The sequence below is a fragment of the Lineus longissimus genome, chromosome 17 (genome assembly GCF_910592395.1).
Source record: "Lineus longissimus chromosome 17, tnLinLong1.2, whole genome shotgun sequence".
In the NCBI taxonomy this organism is placed as follows: domain Eukaryota; kingdom Metazoa; phylum Nemertea; class Pilidiophora; order Heteronemertea; family Lineidae; genus Lineus; species Lineus longissimus.
In genome coordinates, this window is record NC_088324.1 from 2,189,347 (window position 1) to 2,211,676 (window position 22,330).

The window sequence follows — 22,330 nt, forward strand, 5'->3', positions numbered from 1 at the left end:
GATGAGTTGGTCACTTGTTGATCTCTCGCTACAGGATGCTCGAGTTCCTACTGAATGGAAGTGTGCCCTGGTATCGCCTTTGTTAAAGAAAGCAGGACTTGATCGGACCTTTTCCAACTTTAGGCCGGTTAGCAACTTAGCATTTGTGTCTAAGCTTGTTGAGAGGGTAGTAGTTGACCAGCTAATGGTCCACAGTGATAACTCTGCCCCACTACCAGCAGTCCAGTCTGCATACCGCAAAAACCACTCGACAGAGACTGCTCTTCTGAAGGTTCAAAGTGACATTCTTATGAAAATGGACAATCAGGAAGTCTGCTTGCTAGTCTTGCTAGATCTAAGTGCCGCGTTTGATACGGTTGATGTAGACATATTGCTTCAAACCATGGAGACAGATTTTGGCGTCACTGGCCTTTGCCTTCAGTGGCTGAAGTCTTATCTCTCTAATAGAGAGCAGTGTGTCGTCATCAATGGTAGCAAATCTAAGCATTTTTCACTCCATTGTGGTGTTCCACAGGGCAGTTGCCTTGGACCCATCCTCTTTTTGTTCTATATGTCAAGGCTTTATCACATCATTTCACGTCACTTGCCAGATGCACATGGCTATTCAGACGACAATCAGCTCTATATGTCTTTCCCTCCTTTGGCATCTACTAACCAGCAGAGAGCTGTGTGCGAAACGGAAGCATGTGTAGCTGATGTCCGTGCGTGGATGATCGAGAACGAGCTCCTCATCAATGATCTTAAGACAGAGTTCATTTTTATCGGTTCTAGACAAATGCTCCAGAAGGTAGATATGGGTCCAATCAGAGTGGGGGAGGCCTCAATTTCACCTTTCGAATCGGTACGAAACCTTGGTGTTTACTTTGACAAAAACATGTCTATGGAAACCCATGTTAGTAGGGTCTGCTCCAAGGCTTTCCTGGGTCTTTATAAGATCCGCCAAATTCGACGGTTCCTCAGTCCTGAGTCAACCACCACTCTTGTTCATACCTTTGTCAATTCTCACATTGATCATTGTAATTCCCTTCTATATGGCATTTCTACACATCAACTCTCCAGACTGCAGCGTGCACTTAATGCTGCAGCTCGCGTTGTGTGTCTGGTGCCGCGGTTTGATCGTATCACACCGGTTCTCATGCGACTCCATTGGCTTCCTGTTAAATACAGGATTGTTTTCAAAGTGCTTTTATTTACATATAAGGCAATACATGGAGTCGCACCTGCGTACCTGTGTGATATGGTCAGACTGAGGCACCATTCCACCTACCATCTCCGCTCTGTTATTGCTCCAACTTTGGTGGTCCCTCGCACTAAGTGCAAAACCTTTGGTGACCGTTCTTTTTACAAGTCATCACCGGTTCTATGGAACCAGCTACCTTCCAACATCAGGCTTGCTGGTTCCATAGGCATTTTCAAAACTCTCCTGAAACAACACCTTTTCAGGGAGTGTTTTGCTTTGTAAAGCGCCTGAGAATTTAAGTTTTTCTTTTAATTCAGGCGCTATAGAAATTCTTATATTCATTCATTCATGGGTGAGAGTGACAGTGGTAGTGATCATGGTGATGATATGGATGGTATGGAGATTGGACTGGAAGTTGAAAATTGGGACAATGGCTAGATGGCGGTGGGGGCGGGGGGGGGGGGAGGGGGTAGGGTACCACACACTAGGGCTTTTATTAACAGCCTGATTAATGAAGACTCTTCTATTACACCAGTAATTTAACTTGGTTTATGTTGTAGTTGGATAAGATGGTGTTTTTTGTACTTTCCAGTATGTACCCTAATTTCACCAGTACCCTAACTATGTATGTTTTTGAAGTCAAAAATAAATATTGTTCCAATGCTTCGATTTTTTTGGATTTTTAGTAAGTCATTTGGTACATAATAACAGTCACAATAAAGCAGGTTTCGTTACTCTTGCAATTAGTGTGAGGTCATACCATAGACTGACTGGACTATAATTGAAAATAAAGATCTCACTCTTGGATTTGATGCTACAACACAGGAACGTGTTCATGTTAATAGTATTCATGTGACGAGTCCAGCATCATGCCAAGTTCTTGCAGTTGATCAGTTAGCTGGTGGTACAGCTGAGGACTACGGGGTTCATATTGAAGAAAGCATTGAGTGCCTGACTGATGTTTACTGCCAATTTTACTCCGCAGATTTTTCTGAAAACCGAAAGAAAATATTGCAGAGTATTTCTAATACGATGACAGATAGGGCAGCAGTGAATCATGCCACAATTCAGCATCTGGAATTATCTTGGAGAAAGTCGTTAAATGAACTGAATTGTCACCTGCACCCACTGACACAATTGCAAGTTCCATGAGGTCTACATTAAAGGCTCTTGAACCCGGGGACATCAATAAAAAGCTCTGGGGTCACGAGAGCATCAGCCATCAATTAGTCCTTGCCGTAAATAAGTTTAGATATAAGGATGGTCGTGGTGATCCGAAAGGTTTTACCACCTACTTGGATAAAGCTGGCCTACCAAGGGGACTTATTCCACGCTATCAAGGGAACCAGCTCCACATCCTGTTTCACATATGTGGTCAGCTCCATTCTATTTCTAATCGTGACTTTTTTGAAACTTTGTTTTCAGAAGGAGTTGTTAGCTGTGGGGGTCTTCAGGACAGCCTCAAGCAAGACTTTTTAAATGCATGTGCTAAAATTGAAATTCAGATTCGCGGACTCCTTGGTAAGCTGCTCTCTGGTCCATGGATGACAAAATTTTACACGTCAAGTTAGCCATATTGATGGGATTGGTATTGTGAAGGATGTTGTCAGTGTTTTGAGAAAGTACTCTTCCCAACCCATGGATACACTGTCAGCCAAGACTGACTTCTTTGGAAATGAGCTGAAGAGCACTGATTCAGTTCTATGCAAATTACAAGAAAAACCTGTGGATGAAGCTTTGTTCCAGACAATGATGGCAGCTTGTCTCTCAAAAGCAGTGGATGTGCTTGAGAGGCAGTACCAGAGGTATTTCAGTGCAGATATTTCTGATAAATTGAGAAAAGAAACAGAGTCGGCTCGCTGCCATAATATAGATGCTGAGGCAATTATGGGCATGTTTAGTGCTGCGAAAAACCGTGCTCCCAATGCTACCATGTGTTATTTGTCCTGCAGGATCCGGGCTCAAAAGAACAAAGTCACTGACTACCTGGATAGTCTGGAGCCTGAAAAAAGGAAAAAAATAGTTGAACTTTCTGTGAAATTGGGTAGAAAACACAGACTGAAGAAGTGCAGAAATCAAGGCAGAGATTTCAAAATGTTTGGCAAGCAAACTACAAAAGAAAAAATCAGTAGATAGAAAGAAACTGGATCGGGTTCTGAGAACTTGTGTTAAAGAGTCTTTGGACATTGCTCAGCAGCCAGAATTTGGGGACATTGAACTTGATGTTCTTCGAGGTGTCAATGATATCTTGGCTGGCAAGATCATTGGCCACCAGATTTCAAATGTCTGGTATGATGAGGACACAGAAGAGAAAGTTGTGTAGTCTGGGAAAATTGAAAAACTCTTAAAAAGGAATGGGGGAACATACCGCATTGGATATTGGCAAGATGGAGAAACTTATGAGGACGATGCCGAGGATTTTGACATTTCCAAGTATTCTCTGGCCATTGATGTGATCTGTGGGGACTTGATAATATCATAAAAAGGACTGTGTGTACATTGTAAATAGGTAAAAATGGCATTTTTAGACTCTGTTTATATTTTGAATAGGTGAGAATATTTACAATGCAAATAAGGTGAAATAAACACTAGTTTGTGATTTATTTAATAAGTATATGTGTCTTTTGTTTGAAAATTTCAAATTAAAATTTCAGATTGAGGGTGTATTGTAACAGGTATTACACTGGAAACAGTTGCAAATGGTTGTGTTTTAGAAAGGCTTTCTTCACTGAAAATTTTATCAAAATCCATTGAATAACAAAAAAGTTATGACACTTTGAAGTTCAAAACTACTCGGAAAGGTCACAACTTTTTATGACTTTCCTATTATAAAACAATACCATAATTAGGCCCGTTTCCTGGTCTATTAATTACCATAACTTTTTTTATTAGTTGAGGTATCACAGTTGATCTATATATCATTTTAAAGCTTATTCAGAGCTCTTTCTAATGATACTAAAACTGGGCTAATATCTTCAGTTTGAAATTTTTACTCACATACCTAATAAAGACTGTTGAAAAGAAATGTGGACGAGCCCCAAAAGAAGTGGCAGAACTTGGTGACTGTGATGAAGGAAGATTACCGTGCTTACAGTAATGGCCTTCAAAAAACCGGTACATGCCAGATTATCAGTTGAAATTAAATATTTTTGATCAATTGAAAAGACAGCCTATTTTAACAGGCATACATGAATGGATCGTCATCATTAATGACATACACTTTTCAATATGCTATCACCTCTGAACGGACATCTTACAGAACTAAAGCACCAAATGCATATACATGTACGTATATCAACGATGCGATTCACAAGTTCAACAAATATGAAAATTAATATCCCATGAATCAAGTCAAAAGAAAATCGCTGTCCTACAGTAAATGTTCGCATAAATTAAATACGTATATTCGAACATTTACTGTTGAACGTTTACTGCAGATATTGTCAACATCATGTATTTTCAATTGCAGGTGGTGGCCCCCTCCTGAAGAGCCATCTATTATTTCACAGAAAGTTGCCGCTGTGATTTGGGAGGACGATCCTACTGTTCATGGCATAGATGGTGGGTACGACAGCAGCCGCAGTGTCCCAAAAATCAGTAAACCCGTCTCATTGAACGAAAGGTACGAGCGTTTTCAGCAGGTACAATACCTTCCAAGCTTTCCTGCAAAAATATTTCGAATAACAAAACCTTTTAAATAAATTTTACTAATCCATTGATAAGTCATAGTCACCCAATCCCTGCCCAGCATTGCCGCAAGTGCCTGTGAAGGATAAAGAATTTATTACGGCACATCCAGACACTAGTTCCTAGCAGCCGTCACAACAAACCTGACCGACTTAAGAGTTCAGGTCAGATTAATTCAACACAACGCAATGTGAGATGTATGACTCATACTTCCCTCTTTGAGCCTTTACATCGTGGCCGGGGAGAATGTCACAGACTGACAGCTAGTTAATGGTAATTGGAGTTAGGCCCGCCTCCACCCACCTCATTGGACACCAACTCTCTGATTGGTTACTATAGCATTATCATTATCCACTGGTCCTCTGACCCATGTATCTTTGGTTATTAAAGTTAGTTAGCGTAGAGACATCATAGATGAAACACCGTCTTGTTTGCCCATCCTTTCCATTCGAACCTTTTCAAGTGCTACAGCACAACATAGTGATAAAAATGATGATGTTGATAATATTGCTCCTCCTATTAGGCGAAGAGGTCGTCAAGCCTGCAGCTCATGTTTTTGATTGGGCCAAGCTGGGTCCTCAAGTAAATCTCAACATTTAACCCTTTGCATCATGGACAACCAGGTACGAAAACTGGTGCAATTGACCCTGATCATGATAAACCCATTGACTACTTCTATAAGTTATTTCCTGTTGGGCTATTTACTCTTATGGCACATGAGACTAATGAATATGCCCTGCAGTATTTTGATAAGCCTCTTGATGTGTCAGTATCATCAAGGTTCAGCAAATGGAAGGACACTACAGAAGAAGAGATGAAAATGTTTGTTACCATCGAGATTGGCATGGGTCTCTGCTCTAAAAATCGACTTCCTGATTACTGGGATAGATTCTGACTAACTGAAACTTCGGCTTACACTGAAGTGATGCCACGGGACTGCATTCAAATCCTACATTCATTTTAGATCTTCAATGACAACGAAGAACAATATCCGAAGGGTCATGCGAACTATGATCCATTGTACATTGTACAAAATCTCAAAGATCCGTAGACACCTTGACAATAAAACTTGTGCCCGTGTAATTAATGCCCTTGTAACATCAAGATTAGATTTTCAAAACAGCTTACTATTAGGATTAAGGAAAGGCCTCACTTACCCCATGTGGACCAAAGGAGAGTCAACATTTAGTTCAACAAGGTTCTGACTCAGTTCAAGGAGCTGATTCAGTTGAAGGACAGTTCAAAGGGAGCTGCATTCTGAAGAATACGCTTCAAAGATACGTATTGGACCGCGGACTACGGATCAAGGCATTCGTGGACTTGATGGTGACAGAAGAAGAAGGATTTCAACCGACAGGAATCGACCGGACTGAAAGTTTAAACAGAACTCTCTACTGGTGACATTCAAAGGACTGACGTTGTTATCCACTAAAGGTTTAAAATGGCAGACTCAGAAATGAAACTGTTGAAGAAGCAACGTAGTGTTGCTAAGGGACTTGTGACGAGGACTCTTAAGGGTGTTGAAAGCATTAGGTTGGATGTAGAACACTTACAGTTGAGGTCAGAAGTTTACATACACCTGGGTCGAAAACATTCAACTCAAATTTTCAAAAGGTTTCATTGTACTTACAAAAACGATTTTGATGTGATAATATACCTCATAGGTCTACTTTATTTTCTTACTGCATTCGTTTATTTCTGTTTCTTTATTTCAGAATTATTTGACATAGTTTGATATCTCTATTAAAGCCAGTGGGTCAAAAGTTTACATACACCAAGTGAAACTCTAAAAACACAACCTTGAATCATCAAGAAATTGACATCTAGGGCCTCACAGATGATTTCACAGGCCATTGGCCACTACAGAAATTATGTAATAACCCAAGCATTCTTTAGGGGCTATATAAAAAGGCGTTTCTATAGTGTATAGCCCATTCCAGTGTTCACAAGCATTAAGACAAGATGGGTAAATCCAAAGAGCACAGCCAAGACCTTAGAAGACGTGTGGTTGATCTTCACAAGGCAGGGTCCTCACTAGGCCACATTGCTAGGCAGTTGAATCTACCCAGGTCTTCCGTTCAGACCATCGTCAAGAAGTACAGGGACCTCGGGACCACATTAACCAAGCCAAGGAGCGGAAGAAAACGGAAACTGACCCCCAAAGATGAACAGACCGTGGTGCGCAAGGTGAAGATCAACCCCAGGTCAACAAAAAAGCAAATTTGCAAACATCTGCAGGATGCAGGAGTGAGTGTCTCAGGATCCACAGTGAAGCGCATTCTTCATCGAGCTGGACTGAAGGGATATCGCCCCAGGAAGAAGCCACTGCTTAAAGATCGGCACCGAAAAGCAAGACAGGAGTTTGCAAAGAAACATCAATACAAACCGACAGCATTTTGGAGGAATGTTATGTGGTCTGATGAGACGAAAATGGAGCTGTTTGGTCATAATGACCAGCGGTACATATGGCGTGAACAGGGTGAAGCCTTCAACCCTAAAAACACCGTCCCAACCGTAAAGCATGGTGGTGGCAGCATCATGCTTTGGGGTTGCTTTGCTGCATCAGGAATGGGAAGACTCCAGAAAATAGATGGTATCATGAAAAAAGAACACTACATCCAGATTCTTGATGACAATGTCAAGGCCTCTGCCCAAATGTTGAAGCTTGGTCGGGGTTGGAGTTTTCAGCAAGACAATGATCCCAAGCATACGGCGAAAGTAGTCACCAAATGGTTTAAGGACAACAAGGTGAAGGTTTTAGAGTGGCCTTCACAAAGCCCAGATTTAAATCCAATCGAAAATCTTTGGACTGAACTTAAGAAGCGGGTCAGAGCAAGGAAGCCAACAAATGTGACTGAATTACATAACTTCTGCCAGGAGGAATGGCCCAAAATTCCCCAAGAGTATTGTAAGAAACTTGTAGATGGCTATCCCAAACGTCTGAGTCAGGTGATTGCTGTAAAAGGCAATGCTACCAAGTATTGAAGTATTACTGTATGTAAACTTTTGACCCACTGGCTTTAATAGAGATATCAAACTATGTCAAATAATTCTGAAATAAAGAAACAGAAATAAACGAATGCAGTAAGAAAATAAAGTAGACCTTTGAGGTATATTATCACATCAAAATCGTTTTTGTAAGTACAATGAAACCTTTTGAAAATTTGAGTTGAATGTTTTCGACCCAGGTGTATGTAAACTTCTGACCTCAACTGTACCTCAGGTGATGGAAATCAGTGAGAAAGTAGGCAAGTATTTTGATCAGTTCTTGGCATGTCATCTCATAATAGGTATCATTCTGCTTTAGTATCCTTGATGAAATAAGGAAATCCAATGAGTATTGTGACAAGGTTATTTGCCTCATGTGCGCATTCAGGGCTGATATTTCTGCTTGGGTTGATTATGCTGAACAAATGGCAATTGATGCAACTCGGTCAGAATCTTTGGTCAGTGTCCAACCTCAGGATTCAGTTTCAAATGTAGGGTCTGATAGGTCTGCCAAGAGCATGAAAAGTGGTTCTAGCAAGACTAGAAGTTCCACCAGCAGCAGGTTATCGTACGCCCGTTTGGAAGCTGCCACCTCCAAGAACGCCAGGCCCTTGCCAAGAAGGAGCTTGAATTGACCCAGGAGAAAGAGGCCCTAGAGCTGAAGACACAGGTCGCAAAAGCATGTGCCAAGGAGAAGGCCTACCAGGACCACTCCCTCGTCAAACCTGTAGATGTACAGGATGTTCATGTCCTTGATGAGTCATGGAAGTCAAGCCTCAATCCGGACATACCTCCCTTCAGGCCTAGAATGACAAGTCAGACGTGCCATAGTAAGCCCAAGCAAGAATCACCTGTCACACGAGAGGTAAAGTTTACCGATGGTCCTGTATTTAGACAACCCACATCAAGCCGCCCAGCTGGCAGTGATGGAGCGTGCCATCAACATCAACACGGATGCCAATTACCAGAAGTTTCGAATATCACAACAACAGAGTCTGACACTCATCACAATAGTAGGCCTAATGACACTTACCAGGTCAAGGATGCATGCTCACCAGAAAGTCAAGATGTAAGTTTGGCTATGTCAACCTAACCGGATGCATTGTTGCGAGTTCTCGACCAAGGGCAGAAGCAACAACAACTGCTTCTGGACACCTTACAGCTCCCCAAGGTTGACTTGATGACGTTCGATGGTGATCCATCGAAGTATTGGATGTCCATCAGAGCATTTGAACACTCTGTGGCCAAACACACCCTAGATGACAGTGTCAAACTTAGCAGGCTATTGAGGTTCAGTACTGGCAAGGCCAGGCGAGTGATAGAAAGCTGTGCAGTGAAAGAGCCTGATGCAGGCTATAAGTTAGCCAGGAGCCTATTGAAGGATAGGTTTGGTAACAATTTCGCAGTGTCCCAAACTTGGGTGGACAAGATAACAAATAGGAAACCCATTAGGGCCTCTGATCCGGAAGCTTTAAGGGATTTGACCAATTACCTGCGGAATTGTGTTGGAACATTGACATCTATGGGTAGGCAAGATAGGTTTAATGAGAACAGCCTAGTTCAGATAATCAAAAGGTTGCCACCCCTACTAAAAACTAGAAATATATAACGCAATTGGGGCAAATTGCGAATGTATGCCCCCGCTCTAGTTCTTCAGTTAACAATCTGAATACCAAAATCTAAGCTGGCTGCTGGCAGCCATATTGGATTTTGGAACACGACCAAAAATTGATAGAGAGCATCCCCTGAATGACCATTGCACCACAAAAGTTTGAAGTGTGTCAAACCTCTAGTTCTTCAGTTAACAATCGGAATACCAAAATCTAAGTTGGCTGCTGGCAGCCATATTGAATTTTGGGTCAGGCCCAAAATCGACAGGGAACCTCCCCTACACAACCTCATCACACCACAAAAGTTTCAGGTCTGTCACTCCCTTGGTTCTTGAGTTACAGGTCGGAATGCGAAAAACCAAGTCGGGCCTGGCAGCCATCTTGGATTTCAGATCGGGCCCAAAATGGATAGGGAACCTCCCCTACACTAGGTAATAACACCACATAAGTTTCAGGTCTGTCACTCACTCGGTTCTTAATTTACAGGGCGGAATACAAATCACCAAGTCGGGGACCTGGTGGCCATCTTTGATTTCGGGTCTGGCCCAAAATTGATAGGGAACCTCCCCTACCATAGACCATTACACCACAAAAGTTTGAAGACTGTCTGACCTCTGGTTCTCCAGTTAACGAGCGGAATGCCAAAATCTAAGATGGTGGCTGGCGGCCATCTTTGATTTCGGGTCGGGCCCAAAATCGATAGGGAACCTCCCCTACCATAGACCATTACGCCACAAAAGTTTGAAGACTGTTGGACCTCCGGTTCTCCAGTTAACGAGCGGAATGCGAAAATCTAAGATGGTGGCTGGCGGCCATCTTTGATTTCGGGTCGGGCCCAAAATCGATAGGGAACCTCCCCTACCATAGACAATCACACCACAAAAGTTTGAAGACTGTTGGACCTCCGGTTCTCCAGTTAACGAGCGGAATGCGAAAATCTAAGATGGTGGCTGGCGGCCATCTTTGATTTCGGGTCGGGCCCAAAATCGATAGGGAACCTCCCCTACCATAGACCATCACACCACAAAAGTTTGAAGACTGTTGGACCTCTGGTTCTCTAGTAAACGAGCGGAATGCGAAAATCGAAGATGGCGGCTGGCGGCCATATTGGATTTTGGAACGCGCCAAAAAACAATAGGGACCCTTTGACACACTAGGCCCGTGGGGCAGCATGGCCGAGTGGTTAGGGCTTCAGACTCACAATCCGAAGATCGTGGGTTCGATTCCCGCACCGGTCTGTCTGCTTTCAACCCTGAGCAAGTTGATTTACTTCGATTGCTCCGTCCTTCGCATGAGACGTAAAACCGAGGTTCCTTGTATCTGGTGTCTATTCCAGAGCAAGTAAAAGACCCCATCCAAGTGGACTGTAGCTTGTGGTGGACTACCCCTCCTCAACTTGTGGTGCTATGCCACGAAGCCGAAGTCGGAGTCACTAGGCCAATAAACCCAATTGGCGCTAAACCGTAGTGGCACGCATTACCGCTCATCCCGCCTTGGAGGGGAAATACTCCCAGGAGAATGACCCCTCCAGAGGCAGAGCGAACGCGAAGAAGAAGAAGAAGAAGACACACTAGGCTTACACCCCCTAAAAATTTCAAGTCAGCCGAGCAAGGGGTTCTTGAGTTATAGTCTGGAATTCAGTGTGGCGGACGCGGACGCGGCCGGAAACCACCCAAGTACATAATGCCCCCACTTTTGCGGGGGCATAATAAGTGAAGGGTTTTCTAAGGTATTTGTAGGGTACTCAAGGGTAAAGTCATTTCTGAGGGGTAAAATGTAGGGTAAACTTTAGGGTATATTTTTGTGAGGTAAACTGAATGGTAAATTGAAAGGTAAACGTGTGGGGTACTTCTTCTGAGAGGTAAATTGAAGGGTACTCTTCAATGATTTTTTTCTGAAAGGTAAATCCCAATGGTAGACTGTAGGGTATTATTTGCTGTGAGGTAAAATGAATGGTATTTTCCTAGGGTATATCTGTGAAGGGTAAATCTCAATGGTAGATATTAGGGTATTTTTTGTGTGAGGTAAATTGAAGGGTACATTCCAAGGGTGTTTTCTGAAGGGTAAGGTCTGTACACACTGACAACATTTTGGGAAACATGTTGGCCAACATGTTGTCCAGGTGCGATGTTATCGAAAATGTTGGCAGTGTGTACAGTTCGGAAACATTCAGAAACATTCGGTAACATGTTGGCCAAATGTTGCTCAAATGTTGTCGAAATAATACAAAATCAATTTTGTTGCCGAGATGCTAATGATGTTGTCGAGTTTTATCCAATCAGAAATAGGCCACAAATCACATGATCTACCTAAAGCCATGTGATGTAGTCAAAATGGCAGCCTCAAGCAAGGAATGGTTACTGAGTGAAGTTGAACAACTTATTGCAGTATGGGAAAGTTGTGCCTGTTTATGGGATGTAACATCCAGGGAATATAAAGACAAGAACAAAAAGAAAGCTGCTATTCTAGAAATAGCTACAAAATTTGCCCCATGCTGGTGTCTCATATAAATCCATGGTCTTGTCCACACTCTTTTCTCATCTTTAGGTCTTCTTCGCCGTCTTTCAATCAGGATACGTAAAATTATGGCAGAGCCACCGACAATACATCTTCTTCTCTAGGAATCTTCCATTGTTTATGAATTTCCCTCCAAAATATTCCCTCCAAAATCCTCATTTCTCGGAAACATTCGACAACAAGTTGCCCAACATGTTGTCGAATGTTGTCATGTGTATACAGGGCCAAATTTTCGATAACATCGCATCTGGACAACATGTTGGACAACATGTTGGCCAACATGTTTCCCAAAATGTTGTCAGTGTGTACAGAGCTTAAGGGTATTGTTTGATGTGAGGTAAAATGAATGGTACTCTCCAAGGGTATATCTGTGAAAGGTAAATCTCAATGGTAGAAAGTAGAATGGTATAAATTGGAAAGGTAATGACACATCGGGCCCAGTATGCATAGGACCTGGGACACATAGGCCCAGCTATACTCTCCCGGCATTTTGTGTGATAAATTGAAAGGTATGCTACTGGTGGGTACTTTAATGAACTTAAGAATAGAAGCACAGATGCATTCCCCAGTTCAAATGCATCACTATGTATCAGTTTATTGATTGATGGTGTAATTATGCACAGTTGTCAGTTGTCACAGTTATAGTACATGCATGCAGTAGGCCCTAGTTGTTGCCTGGTCAAAACAAGTCCACTGATGTGATAAATGATTGGTCAGACCCAGTAAAGCCAATACTACTTTGATAATGATATTTGCGTTGCAAAGTTTGGCAGAAAAAGGACAATGCAGTTCCAACAATATTGGACCCGACACGTTCGAAGGAGTGTGGGCCACCACCACCACCAACAACAACACTAGCAGCATCAGAAGCAACTACAGCGCGGAAAAGAAAACCAAGGGCAAGGGGGGATTCCGTTTATAAGGGGAAAAGGGAGAGAAAGAGGTTAAGTATGTAAACTGAGACTTAGCAAAATGTTGTGATTGTTCAGGGGGTGGGTGGGAGTGGGATTAATACGCTTAATTGGTTCCATCCTCGATTATATTCTATTTCATAGGTCTGCTTCAATCAACTGTGTAGCATAAAGCTGATTTATAGACTTAGTTTGTCACTTTATGGCTTGAAACATTTTAAAGTATATGGTGTCTAATGGCAGTTTCATTTTAATTTTCAGCTTGTTGAAGAGGCAATTGTTGAGCATCAACAAAACGATGTCGATAATTCTGTACCACTTGGCACGAGTGACAGAGACGACCCCATCCAATCGACTTCCTTTGCCATTCCTGAGACGCAGGAATGTGATGATTTGACTAGAAGGTCTATAAATTCAGGTGTTCTTTTTTTTAAGGACCGCACTTTCGCTTTTGTAAATCTCAAGCAAGCAAGTTGATTTACTCCAATTCTGTGCAGTTATTGTGGCTGATTTTTTACTCTGACTCTTACTGTTTACCGCTTTGTTTTAACGGTGAGTTTTAATTAATTTTCATGTTATCATTATTTGCCTTGTGTCTTTTCCAGTTGGAGTTGTCGATATACCTCCCTGTGTAATTGAAGTGACGAATTCAGGATGCCAAGTCAATTTTTAAAAAAAGGGGCCACCACACCGGTCAGTGAAATCGCAGTGCACATTGGTGAGCCACGAATTTGTAAATCTACAAGCCAATGTGACACTGGGAAGTTCAATGGAGATATCTGCTGCCACACCGTCTACGTCCACTGCCACTGCCACTGCTCCAACGTCTTCAACACCTAAAAAGGCAGTAATTGCTCCTGCTGCAGAAAAAAGTTTCAGCGACGAACTTGATGTGTCACCGTCTTTTGTTGACAACGAGACAAAGGACCCAACCTGGACCATGTCATTCGAAGAAACATGAGTTGTTAAAACTGTTGGCCATACATTTAATCCACAACTTCTATGGCTGTTTTGTCAGTTAGCAATTTGTTATTGAACCATTCAATGTGAAATCAGTGTATAAGATTAAGAGATGGTGTTTGTTTAGCATGAACAGTGCTACACACTTTGCTAAGTGAACTTTGGTCCCCCTCCTCTAGGCTTCAGAAAAAAAGCAGCCATTCCTGCTTGTTATATTCTTCTGTGCACTGATTGTCCTAGAAGCTGTATGCATGTTTAAAATTATTGTTCCAGGAACGAACCTGATGAACCTGATGAGCATGACGACGATGGTTTAGTCAAACTGTATAACTTAGGTAGCGGAGAAGAATCTGTTGAGCCTCTTCAAGGTCTGCTAGAGCTGTGGAAGTAGAGCTGCTGAGGGAAATGTTGCATCAGTGAATGGCACTCTTGTAAATATTTCCAAGCACTGTCTGGGTTGTGAGAAAACTAACAAATGGAGTAGCCAGGAACTGATTGGAGGTTATGCCTCCGGCAACATTTCTCTTTCCACTGCACTTCTCTGCTCTGGTAATGTCACTAGCAAGGCTCTTCTGATGTTGGAGCTGTGGGGTGTGCAGTCCATTCAGGCCCAAACATTCTGCTCACACCAGCGCAAGTATATCAACCAGGCTGTACATAACGTTTGGGAAGACGAAGTGATCACTGTCATGTCCAACTTGGATGAGAAAGTGCAACTCTCTGGGGACGGACGTAATGATTCCATGGGCCACTGTGCCAAATATGGCAGCTACAGCTTGCATGATAAGGAGACAAATGCCATTATTTGCACAGAACTTGTTGTGGTAAGTAGTGTCTGGAGAACTGATCACTTTGTTCCTTGGCTATGGTGATAGACGTTTGCTGTTCTTGTGGAGTATTAACCTTTGATGAGAAATTCCAAGTATCATTGGTCCTGGAATGGTAGTCTAATTACCTCCTGAGCTTAGTCTAGTTGAGTGCCAAAACATGAGCCATCCAGATTTGAACAAGGTGCCTAATTGTTTAGTTGTATCTTAAAGGTTTTACCATCAAAGTTTAGTTTATAAATCGGTCTTTTGCAGTCCACTGAACCAGCATCCAAAAAGAGTGCAGCCATGGAAGTTTTGGGCTTATCACGTGCACTTGATAACGTCGAAAGTTACTGTCCGCGTCTAAAAATCGACCTGGTTACAGACGGTCATCCTGGTATGGCTAAGCACGTGAGAGAGGAACGGGCAGAAAATGTTACCCATTACCTCGATATTTGGCATGTTACGAAAGGTAAGTCCATTTCATTTTATCAGTATACGTCAGTATATGTAATCAAGGTGTAAAGACAATTTTGTCTTGTCTTGTTCTCTTTTGTTGTAGCACATCACTTTGTATCTGCACTTGCACCTTTTGATTGTACTTGTTAGTACGAATAAAGAACTATAATAATAAAATGTCTACAGGGTAGCTATAAATCATGAACCCCCAAGCACACAAACTGTTATGAGGGGTTGGGATCTCCCTTGAGTGGGCATTTTGTACTCACAAACTAAGTGCTCTGGCTGTATCGCCCATTCTTACCGACGTTCTGATGATTCTATTCTAACAAACATCATGTGGATTTATTTGTAGGCATTAAAAAGAGGATGGCGAAGATTCAGAAGAAATTTCCAGAGATAGCCATGTGGAAATGCAGCATCATCAACCACCTGTACTGGTGTGCGGTTTCAAGCAGTAATGATGGTGCTTTGATGGTGGCTAAATGGAAGTCTTTGGCCAACCACCTGATCAACGTCCACCGACATGACAATGAGTTATACCCGAGATGTGCACATCTTCGTATCGGCAAAAGACTATGGTTTGACCCAGGTAATTGAAACTTTCTATGATCAAAGATCACATAACATTGGAAATGATATGGCTTAAAGTCATTACTCAGTAATTATTCATCATTCAATGAATAGCTAAAGATCTCTTTTGTTCTGTTTCTGCTTCAGTGGCATATGATATAGTATGCCGGATCATCATCAATAACAGGGACGTCCTCAAGTACGTGGCCAAGCTCAGTTCCGATGCCCAGACTTCGGGGCTAGAAGGTTTCCATAGCACCATCAACCAGTTCGCCCCTAAAATGTATCACCTCGGGTACCAAGGCATGCAGAGCAGGTAGGGATCCACTTGTACTAAAGGGAGTTTATTCTCCGCAGTATTGTGTGCAAAAAATGTTTGCAAATGAAATAATGCATGAAATGATGGAGTCAAAATTTAGGATTAAGTAATCTAACAATATTTATGATTTAATTAATTTTGGATGTTTTTGTATTTTGCAGGGTGGAATTGGCTGCGCTCCATTTTAATGAAAACAGCAAAAGACCACAGGGGAAAAGTGGGGATGGAAGTCTTGCCTTCAACATAAGGTACCCAAAAAGCCGTGAAGGACAATACATTATGGTCCCTGTGATGAAAAAGGCAACATATGGTGAGTCAAAACAAGTGAACCTAAACTTTTAATTGGGATACTGCAAACCTTAACCTGTTTTGATTGGTATTAGACAAAGTGTCGGCAGTGTTCATTTGGTGCCTGACATCTTGGAGTTAGCTGTCTGTCATGTTATGAATTATTATTGTAATAACTTGTGGTTGGTGCCTTACAAATCACTGGCTTGAACTGTCTGTCCGTCTGACAGTGATGTTTGAGGACTCGGGAATGAAGGGTGAAGATTGTTACTATAACTTCCACTTTTCTTTCAGGTTATGCTGGCAGGGTGAGAAAGGACGTTGTCCGTCTCATGACAACTGGCGAGACATTTGAGGTAACCGGTTATCAACCACCACTTCTGTGTTCACTGTATGAGCGACCTGAATCAAAGGCCAAAGCAGTTGAGGAGCACAAAGCCCATGCTCGATTCAAGTCGGTGAGAGGTGAGAAGTGAGAAAACGGAGTGAGACAAAATGTGCCGAGATGGAGAATGTCCAGAAAGGCGACGTCAGTAAAAGTGCATCAGTGTATTGCGCACCGATTTTCTGTTGTCGTCAATAAACTTTCTCTGCCCATCCAAAATTTCCCTGATTTACATCTCTTTTGCTCCATGTTCCTGTGGGTGCTTGTAAACATTGCGGGAATGAAAGTGGGTCTTAGTTCTGCACTGAGTATGCACACAGAACATCATTAAATGGAACTTCACTGAACGTAGACAGTGTCGCATGATGGATGCTGACCCTTCGTCAACATGATTCCATTTTTAGCAGTTTTGCATAATTTCAATCACATTTTATGAACCTAGAAATGGGTTTCTTTGTTTTGCTGGTTTGAAGTGCACTCATACATTATAATGGCGATAGTCTCTCTTCACGCCGTCAGCAGAACCAGACAGGCCAAGCAGTTCTTTGTGAAGACATTCTTATGTCACCATAGAAATTGTCATTCTATTTTGTCATCGTTTCAGGTGATGTCACTATCAGGGGAGGTCCTGTACCCTGATGATATGATGAGGAGGGTCAGGATAACCACAGACAGAAAACTGGTTAATGATCTCCTGAAAGGGGTCTTCGGTAAACAGCTGAAAGAACACAGCATGAGGGGGGCATTGTGTAATGCCCTAAAAAAATGGCCAAATCCCTCGACCCGCACTCGACCAAGACAAGGTGGATGCCATAAGAGGTATGATTTCAAGTCTTCCTATTGCAGTTGTACATGTACAGGGTGTCACAAAATAAGGTAATCCTGACAGAAGGGGTTAATACAGGCAGCTGATTGCACAAAAACCATTCAATACTTGTTAATATCAAAATATAGTCCTTTAGCTTTTATTTGGCACCTTGATAAAAGTTTAAATGGTAGAGTACCATTGTATTTAAAGCGATGTCCAAAAATGGTTGTGATCAGTTTCTCAGTGAGTTAATACCATTTGTCAATGAGGAACCGGCGTGGAAACTAACCCGCGACGTGGCACTGATGCACAACTCAGTCTACAACAGAGGGGCTGACCTGCAGCCAGGTTAACATAATGACTGTAACGTCAGGTCACGTCACTACGTCATTTCAGACAAGACACTCGCAAGGCATGACGTCGCCATTTGGTCTGTTCTAGAGGTAAATATGATGACACCTCCTATTGTCAAAACTGAGTTGTGCCTCAGCGCCGCCTGTAGTTTTAGTTCCTCTGATTCCTCATTGAGGCGCCATAATCAGTATTGTTTTTGGGTATGGGCAAGAAATACCTAATGCCATCGCTGGTTATGCAACTTTATAAATTTTTGCACAAAAAGTTTAAGGCAATGGTACTCAGTCATGCGTGACCTAAGGCCATAACCAAGATATCACTGGAAAGCATCTTGCTTCTACATTATTATGCTATCATGCTTTTTGGTTAGAAGCAACCCTCCTGCCTGTACTAGTATTAACCCCTTCTATCAGGATTACAGGTCTTCTTATAGACACCCTGTATAGTAGATGGCATACATGTAGTGTCCTACTCGTAATTACCCTTTTGAGACAGAAATCATGACATTCTTCACCAATGACATCAGACCAGCAACATCAAATACCAAAAGCATTAATGTAACCAACTGCTACCCACTGTAAGTCAGCTGAGCTGACCATGAGCCTCTTGTTGGTTTATAAACGGAAAAATCTGCCCCTATCAAAACTAACCCGCCCCTCTTAATTTCCCGACCACCCCTTTCAAAATTCCCGTTCTTCATCTTATGAACTAGTCGTCCTAAAACATTATTTCAACATCCGAACATTCCTGATCGCGAGATTGTGTAATTCATGATGTGTTCCATCATTCCAAAGATTGTAAATGTCGGGCCGCACCAGCCTACGTCGGTTGCAGCAATAAACGGAACAGCCCCGCATGCTTCACTGTTTACGCCACCGGCCGACCGGCCACGTGCGAGCATGAGCACAGAGGATATTACGTCTTAAGAAAACACTCCCGATGGTTCAATTGATCAAAAGCCGCGACAGTAAACAATTTGCAATCTGTTGGTGGTGGCTCCAATTACCACTTAATGAGATAGCACTGAGCGTGGGTGGGAGATTATATACTTGAAAAGAAAAGTACCGGTATGCGCTAGCTACAGCAGATAGCACTGGAATTTTCTGGGTTGGGGTACTGGACTGGACAGCACGGACGCGCAGTGCTAAAACAATGGCGGGCCTTGAACGATTCGGTTTTGTAGCGGCAGGCTCGAAGTGCCCAGCTCCTGAAGAACCCCGTATTAGTAGCAGTAGCGAAGGTGGTTCATCTTCAGAAGACGAATCTTCTGACAGTTATGTCGATCGACCTTTGACTAGCGCAACGCCGCAGAGGCCTACAGCGAAGAAAGGTAGCCGGTAATTCGAAGCACGGTGATTCGTTCAAGAAGGATTGGCCAAGGACATACGCGTGGCTTATGTATGATGTGGAAAAGGGCGAGTAAAACAATGACCCTCAGGCCAAGTTTGAGTAACCAAATTGTTAGTGGTTTATAGGAAATATATAAAACTTCGTGCGCAGGCGAATGCGCAAGTCAATAACCAAGGCTATAGCCTCTAGGCCTGGGCCTTCTTAATGGCCGGTACGTCAGACGAAAGGTCCCATTGGTGACCGTGAATGATAATATAATTATTTGTAGGCTAAGGCACTTGACAGGCCATTGTGAAAAGAGAAAAGGGCCTTTCATACGGCCGCCGGCAGACAACATCGTCGACCACGGCGTGGCGATTACTCTGCAAAAAACAATCCACCTGACGTCGAGTGCCGCCGCACTCCATCAATCGGCAACCACGTGGCGATTTCCCGCCAAAACCAATCCACCTGACAGGGAGGAGACGATTTTGTGTCTTGGTAAGGTAAGTTTCAAAACGCTGCATCGAGGCACTGCAAATGACGCGTATTTCATCCGCTTCTTAAAGGTCATATATCAAGGTTTGAAAACATGCTTGATACTCATGAAATATGTTGAGGGTTAAAAAAACAAGATCGCAGACATTAAAAAAATTCTAATAATAAAGTCATTATTTAGTTATTTCAATTTTCAATTTGAAACTATTTGAATTTCCCACCACACACAACTTTAGATTAGTTCCACATGTGGCCGCTAGGGATTTTTTGATGACGTAGGTCAGGTCAGTCAGAACAAAGCAAGATGGCTTCCGCATACAGTTCAGAGAGTGAGAGCAGTGAATTTGAGGATGTTTTGGTCGATACAGAAGGATATTTAAACGTTGAGCCATACATGTTCGAGCCATTGATATCACTAGATCATAATGAGAGTGATCATTCGGATGAAAGTGATGAGGAACTGGAGGATGAACGCCCTGAACGTGCAGGCAACAGAAAATGGCAAGTTTTGTTTACATTCTCACTCTGTTCTCTATGCACACAGCACTACATCATGACATGCATCCACTACTACTATACACAATTGGACTTTATCTGATGCTCTGGCACTTCTTGGATGGCTTTGTATTGGTTCAATGGTTGTATGTATTTGAACAGTCTCTGAAGGACATTTGCCATCTGCCATGTCATGGACTCGGCCTCATCATCACTGAGACTGAGGGAAGCCAAGGAGGGCAACTGGCAACTGGTCTAGTGTTAATCATCATTTTTTGTAAATATGTAAACGTTTATCACTTCAGGTGTGACTGTGGAAACTGCACAGCTCAAATCACTGGAACAGAGTCGATGTGCTGCAGTGACTATTCCCCAGTTCTGGCCAAGAAGGAAAGTTATGAGCCAGATGGAGTTGCCTGCATAACTCTGCATCCCAGATTCGCAAGCAACTGCCTTGACCGATATGTCCTGGAAAGTGCCATGTATGAATTTATCCAAGATCAAGGGCCAATAGGAAATGATCAGCCAATGCACAAGTAAGTTGAAATAAGTAAAATAACAGAAACTTGTACATGTACACTTCCTATTTATTTACTGCCTTCAGCACAAAGGATTCATGACCATACTACATTGTATGCATTATGTTTCATCTGAACTCAAATTTTCTCTCAAACTGTCTTTTCAGGTTATGGAGATACCTTGCATACCGCAGATTTGTGCACTGGTGCTGGCAACGTTTGGGCAAAAAGCAAAGACTTCCTCTTCCAGTCTGTGCTCGTGACAAGATTCGCTCTACCTGGCCCTCAGAGGAGTACACTGGCTTTCGTTACCCAAAGAGTTGAGCGTCCGATTAAATCGAGTCTTCCGGCTATCCACGACCTCAAGTTTGGTTTGACGTTTCGTGTATTTCGTACAGACTGGCTTGGGTGTAGACTTGATGCGATCTTCTCTATTGGCCAATGCAGTGCTGTACGAGGGCATTTTCTCTCGAAGTCTCAATACCTCATTCAGTAGAAGTTGGATGTATTCTGAAAAGGAACGAATATTTTGATTTTTTTTGAACAATAAATATTTTGTATTTATAGGATGTCCTGTTTGTTTTTGGTGACACAAGATCATCTCCATGAAATACCTCTGGAAATGGAAATGGTGTTCACAGTCAAGTGGAACCTCTCTAAAGGGACCATCTCAAAACTGACTGATGCCAAAAAAGAAGAACAGTGTTAGTTTCTCTGTGAACACTGAGCACCTAGAAAACTCCCCCCAGACAAACACTGTTCCTCTTTTTTTGCATCAGTAAATTTTGAGATGGTCCCTAAGGACAACCATGGGACTGACAAGTGCTCTCCTTAATAGAGTACACTCCCACCGCAGTGGTATGTCCCGCCCCTGGTTTCATATACCGTGCCAACCACTGCTAGGCGAGAGTCTTTATCAGCGGCTAGGAAGACGACTGCAACAACACTACTTTGGCACTCTGCCAAGCAATCGGATGTTGTCACCCTTTCTATATATGGCCATTTTCAAGGAGCATCCTCAACCTACATGTATGATATAGAAGTACTTTTTTGAAAAGGTTCCTACCATAAGTCACTGGTACTTTCACTTCCAACACTCCAAACGTTTGCACTTCCGAATCCACAGCTTCCTCCTCTCTCGTTCAACTGGCTTTGGAAATTCATGAAAATGGGTCCCATCCGTCATTCGATTGTTCTTTGTGCTAGCCTTGACACAATTCGGAGCCACACAATACACCATAGTGAATGAAACACATTACTTCCAGGTGTGCATAATTAATTAAGGCCCTCCTGCTTTTATGATTGCATGACATGTACAGATGACCTGATCTACATCACAACTTTTGCTGAACCCGCCGCCTGGCTCTAACAAGCCAGTTGCTAGCCTGATCAGGTAATCAAGTTGTCAAACACATAATTGGCTATATCTTCAAAATAGATGGAGCTAATTGCATTTGGTTTTCTGTATTGTATAAAGTGTTAGGTACACTTTTGAAATCGTCTTACAGCAGAAAATGGCAAAAAACCTTGATATATGACCTTTGAGACGATAGGGGAGGGGCGAGGTGTTCGTAAAGATTTTTTGTCACCTTTTTTTATTTTGCAGACGAAGCAATCAGGCAGGATATCCTTTCCAAACTTG